This window comes from Myiozetetes cayanensis, unplaced genomic scaffold, assembly GCF_022539395.1.
Source record: "Myiozetetes cayanensis isolate MyiCay16 unplaced genomic scaffold, myiCay2020 scf48, whole genome shotgun sequence".
Classification (NCBI taxonomy): domain Eukaryota; kingdom Metazoa; phylum Chordata; class Aves; order Passeriformes; family Tyrannidae; genus Myiozetetes; species Myiozetetes cayanensis.
Genome location: NW_026087720.1, coordinates 506,639 through 512,585, shown reverse-complemented (window position 1 = coordinate 512,585; position 5,947 = coordinate 506,639). Strand labels below are relative to the sequence as shown.

The window sequence follows — 5,947 nt, the reverse complement described above, 5'->3', positions numbered from 1 at the left end:
ATGCAGGGTCCCTCGGGGGTCCCTCAGGGGTCCCTCAGGGGTCCCAGGGGTTCCTGGAGTGCCTCAGGGGGTCCTCTCAGGGGTCCCTCGGGGTTCCAGGGGGTTCCCAGGAGTTCCCAGGGGTTCCCGGGGAGTCCCGGGGTGTCCTGGGGTGTTCCCGGGGGGTCCCTCGGGGTCCTTGGGGGTTCCCGGGGGGGGTCTCGGGGCCCCCCCAGCAGGCTCCCGGCGCGGCTGCAGCCGCACGGCCCAGTGGCCTAATGGACAAGGCATCAGCCTCCGGAGCTGGGGATTGTGGGTTCGAGTCCCACCTGGGTCGGGTCCCCTTTTACCGGGGCGGGGCGGGGGTCGTACCGTGGCCCTGCAGGTCCTGCGTGCTCCGGGTGGGGTCGGCGTTGGGGTCTCCATCCTTTATCTGGGGGGGGAGGGGGTTAGAGACCTCCACGTCAGAGATTCATCCCCAGTCCCACATCGCTCCGTGACCCCCCTGCCGCCTCGCTGAACCCCCCAACTCCGCCGCTGCCCCCCCAAATTGAACCGCCCCTACGGCCCCCCCGAACCGCTCCCTGCCCATCCCCTCCGAGCCCCACTGCGATCCCCCACCCCCTCCTCTGGGGATGCCCAGGGTCCCCAACCCCATTTCCCTCCCGGAAAGGGCTCCCCAGGGCCTGCACCCCCCAGCTCCTCCCCGGGGGTCTCAGGGTCCTTCATTGCCTCCCAGCCCTTCCCGAGGGGGTCTCCCGGCCCCCCCCGGTCCTCACCTCCTCCTGGGGTGTTCCCAGGTCCCCCAGCAGCCTCTCCAGGACGAAGCCCCCGTAGAGCCCCCCCAGCACGGCCAGCAGCTCCCAGGGGGTGCCGTGTCCCTCCGAGTGGGACTCCCCCGAGTGGCTGTGGAGCCCCAGGGCCTGCGGGGGGGGGAAGGAACACGCGGGTCAAGGGGTTTTGGGGGCGGAGGGACCGGCATGGGCACCCACGATATGTGTGTGTGTGTGTGTGTCCCCACATTCCCTTTGTGCCACTCCCATGTCCCTCTCGAGTCCCCCACGTCCCCCACCCCTTCCCTCCCTGTGCCCCTCATCCCCCGTGTCCCCCCGTGTCCCCCCCGTGTTCCCCGTGTCCCCACCTGTGGCAGCACGTGCAGCAGCGCGTCCCCGCTGAGCGCCCCGGCCGCCAGCCCGTCCAGCAGGGGGCGCCCCCAGCGCCGGAGGCATCGGGGACATCGGGGACATCGGGGACAATGGGGACATTGGGGACAGCCGCGACACCGCACCAGGCCCAGCGCCACCAGCGGCAGCAGCGCCAGCGCCAGCGCCGTCAGCGTCCCTGCCACGTACCCTGCGCGGGGACAGGGACGGGGACACCGTCAGGGACAGCCCCGACAGTGCCCCTGCAGGGACAGCCCCGACAGTGCCCCTGCCACGTACCCTGCGCGGGGACAGGGACGGGGACACCGTCAGGGACAGGGACAGCCCCGACAGTGCCCCTGCCACGTACCCTGCGCGGGGACAGGGACACCGTCAGGGACAGTGGGACACTGTCCCCAGCCCTGTCTCCATTCCTGTCCAAATCCCCATCCCCAACCCCGTCCCTGTCCCCTCCCTGTCCCTGCTGTCCCCACCCCTGTCCCCTCCCTGTCCCCGCTGTCCCCATCCCCGTCCCTGTCCCCGCTCACTCTCCACGGTGCTGAACTGCTCCGTGGCGCCGGTGCTGTTGGTGGCCGTGGGGACAGTGGCGTCGTGACCACTGTCAGTGTCCCCAGAGAGGGGGCTGGTGGCCCTGGGCCCGTGCTGGGTCTCAGTGACCCCACGGGGGGTGTCTGTGGGGCCGGTGTCCCCGTGGCAGGTGTCCGTGTCCCCATGGGGGGCATTGGTGTCCCCACAGCGGGTGTCTGTGGGGTTGGTGTCCCCATGGGGGGTGTCCGTGTCCCCATGGGGGGTGTCGGCGCCATCGATGTCCCCACGGTGCCAGGGGTTGGTGTCCCCATGGGGTGTCCTTGTCCCCATGGGGGGTGTCCTTGTCCCCATGGGGGGTGTTGGTGTCACTGGTGTCCCAGTGGTGGTGGATGCTGGTGTTCCCACGGTGGGTGTCCGTGTCCCCAGTGTCCCCACAGTGTCTGTCGGTGTCCCCACATTGGGGGATGAGGGTGTCTCTTCTGTCCCTGGTGTCCTTGATGTCCCCGATGTCCCCGATGTCCTCGGTGTCTCTGACGTCCCCCGTGTCCCCGGGGCACAGGCAGTGGCCGCGCAGCACCAGGACCCCCAGTGCCACCAGCACCCGCCCGGGCCCCACCCTTGGGGACAGCCTGGCGCTGGCCGCCAGCACCCCTGGGGCGTCCACGCAGCCCTGTGACAGCAGCACGGCCCCGTGTCACCATCCGTGCCATTGCCGTGCCACCCCCGGCACACGCCTGTGCCACCGCGGCACGTGTGTCACCTCCCCGGGGCACGTGTGTCACCTCCCGGGAGCACGTGTGTACCACTCCCAGGGCCCACGTGTCTCCCGAGAACACGTGTGTCACCTCCCCAGGGCATGCCTCCCCGGGGCACGTGTGTGTCACCTCCCCAGGGCATGTGTGTCACCTCCCGAGAACACGTGTGTCACCTCCCAGGGCATGTGTGTCACCTCCGGAGCCGCAGCGTGTCACGTGTCCCTCAGTGCCCCGTGTCCCTCGTCTCCTGTCCACTTTCCCCCCACATCCCCACCTGTCCCCTGCCCCCGTGTCCTCCTGACCCCTGTCCCACGTCCTCCTGTCCTCCATGTCCTACGTCCCCTCGTCCCCAAAGTCCCATGTGAACTCCATGTGACCCATCCCCCGATCCCCCCGTGCCTCGCCCTGTTCCCGTGTCCTCTGTCCCTCCTGTGTCCCCACATCCCCCGTGTCCCTGTGTCCCCCCCGGCCCTCTCCCCCATATCTCCCCCTCGCTCCCACACAATATCCCCCCCGTCCCTGTGTCCCCTCACCTGGTGGCAGTTGTCCCCGCGGTAGTTGGGCTCGATGGCCGCCAGCAGCTCGGCCACCTCCCGCAGCCCGGGGCCACTGCGGGCGGTGACAGTGCCACTGCTGGTGACAGTGACAGTGCCACTGCTGGTGACAGTGACAGTGCCACCGCCGGTGACAGTGCCACCACCGGTGACAGTGCCACTGCTGGTGACAGTGACAGTGCCACCACCGGCGACAGTGCCATTGCCGGTGACAGTGACAGTGCCACCGCCGGTGATAGTGACAGTGCCACCGCCGGTGACAGTGCCATTGCCGGTGACAGTGCCATTGCCGGTGACAGTGCCAGTGCCACCGCCGGCGGTGAATTGCCGGTGCAGGGCACGCACACGGGTGGCCCAGGGTCCCGCGGTGGCCTCGGGGCCGGGGTCCATGTCGGGGTCTCCGTCGGGGTCCCCGCAGGCGCCCGGGGGGTCCCTCAGCGTGGCCAGCAGGGCCGCCCCCAGCCAGGCCAGCTCGGGCGCCTCCAGCCCCGCGGTGGCACCGGGGGAATGCCCAGCCAGGGCCAGCACGGTGGGCACCGAGGGGCACTGCGGGGGGACACGGGGTCAGGGGGCACAGGGCACGGGGGGCAGGTAGGAGGATGGGATCGGGGGAACAGAGGATACAGGGGGACTGGGGGCACAGGGGGCCAAAGGGGGTCACGGGGGCCAAAAGGGGTCATGGGGGCCGCGTGGGGGATGGGGGATGAGGGAGTCATGGGGGCACAGGGGGACAGGGAGGCTGAGGTGACGGGGGTTGGGGTGATGGGGGTCAGGATGTGAAGGGGGGGTCAAGGTGCAATGGGAGGGGGGGATGTGGGTCAGAGTGTCACAAAACAAGGGGGTCCAGGGGTACCCCATGGCACGGGACACACGGCAGGGGTGGCACGGCCTGGCCGCACACATCCTGTCATGGCACACACACGGCACAGCACACACAGGGCACAAGGCACGGCATGGAATGGCACACATGGCATGGCAGAGCCTGGCACACATGGCATAGCCTGGCACACTTGGCACACATGGCATAGCCTGGCACACACGGCACGCACAGGGCACACACAGCACTCACAGGGCACATGGCACAGAGCACACAGAACATGTGGCACGTCATGCCATGGCACAAATGGCTTGGCACGGCACGGCACGTGTGCCACAGCAGCACACACGGCCCGGGGGCACACACGGCACGGCACGGCACGGCAGCAGCCGCCCCGTGGCCCTGCAGCCCCCGCAGCGGCCCCACTCGGCAGTGCCACCCTGGGCAGTGCCACCCTGGGCAGTGCTACCCGCTCGGCAGTGCCGCCCCGGCAGTGCCACCCGCTCGGCAGTGCCACCCGCTCGGCAGTGCCACCCTGGGCAGTGCCACCCGCTCGGCAGTGCCACCCGCTCGGCAGTGCCACCCCGGCAGTGCCACCCCGGGCAGTGCCACCCCGGGCAGTGCCACCCTCGGCAGTGCCACCCCGGCAGTGCCACCCCGGCAGTGCCACCCTCCCTGCGCACACGGCTCCCCGCACGGCGGACTTTGCCCCGCTCTCACCGCTCCGCACGGCTCTCCCGGGCACTGCGCACGGCCGGACACCCTCGCCACGAGGGCCCCGAGCGCCCCGCGGGGCACCCGCCCCTCGCCCGACGCCGCCACGGCCTCCAGGGCCAGCCCGGCCCCCGCGGGGGTCCCCGCGCCCCGCGCCCCCGCGGGCAGAGCCAGCGCCGGGGGCAGCGCCGGGGGCAGCGCCAGCAGCAGGGGCACTGCCAGCAGCAGCCACGCCGCGGCCATGGCGGGCAGGGTGGGCAGCGCCGCTGCCATTCGGGGTGCCCCGGGCCGTCCTGGGGCACCGCGGGGCACCGGGGCTGTTAAACCCGCCCGGGGCCCAGGCGGTGATTGGCCCGGGCTGAGATTGGCCCGGGTTAACCATTCCTTAGGCTCACGCCTGCGCCCGGCAGCCCCGGCCTGGCACCCCTCGGGCTGGGCACCCAAGGCAGGGGGGCACCCCCGGGTGGGCGCTGGGGCACCCCTGGACCCGGGGATGGCACCGAAACCCCGGGTTGTGCCAAGGTGCTTCCCGGTGTGAGCATCGCCCGGGGGCTGAGAGTGCCCAGGGGGTGCTCGGGGGCCTCGGGGTCTGCCCGGGCACCTTGGGCACCTGCAGCACTGCTTGGGGGGACAGGGTCACCCCCAGGGGCCCAGTTTGCCCGTGGGTTCCTAAATCAACCCGGGCTCTCCACTCGGTCCTGGGTGCTGAGCTCACCTGTGGGTGCTGAGCTCACCTGTGGGTGCTGAGCTCACCTGTGGGTGCTGGGATCACCTGTGGGTGCTGGGATCACCTGTGGGTGCCCAGCTCATGGCAAGGGGCTCCACTCAGTCCTGGGTGTTGGATTTGCCCCTCCAGTCCCTGGATGATGCCCAAGGACCAAGCCCAGGTGCTGAACTCTCCCCTTTGGGTGCTGGGCTCGCCTGGGGGTGCTGAGCTGCCCCCACACTCTCCCCAGGGCAGGGGACACCACTGGGAAGGCCCCGTGTCCCCCACCGGAGCCACCCTGGCACGACAGGCACGGGGGCATCAGTGCCGGGGAGGAGCACACGGGGCACAGGGACATACGTGTGGCACGGGGGGACACTGCATGGGGACACACTGTATGGGGACACTGCATGGGGACACTGCATGGGGACACACGGCACGGCACACATGGCCCAGATGTCGCAGTACCGGGCACCCTGTGGCGTCAGGGACCCCCCGTGCCCCACCACGCCGCGCCACGGCCTGTGCCACGTGCTGAGCTCCGCGTTCCGTGCCGTGCTGAGCCCGCTCCGGGCCGTGCTAAACCAGCCGGCTCCGCGTTCCGTGCCGTGCTAAACCAGCCGGCTCCGTGTTCCGTGCCGTGCTAAACCAGCCCGCTCCGCGCTCCGTGCCGTGCTGCCAAGCCGCAGTTTGCCCCCACCCCTTTCCACACGGCGCGGGGCCGGGGACAC

At 70.8% G+C, this 5,947-nt stretch overlaps 1 non-coding gene across 1 annotated transcript; it reads left to right on the top strand.

The window, feature by feature from the left end:
- Nucleotides 1-243: 243 nt before the first annotated feature.
- Nucleotides 244-316, top strand: TRNAR-CCG (transfer RNA arginine (anticodon CCG)). Its single transcript has one exon. It is a non-coding gene; the product is annotated as a tRNA-Arg (tRNA).
- The last annotated feature ends 5,631 nt before the right edge of the window (nucleotides 317-5,947 follow it).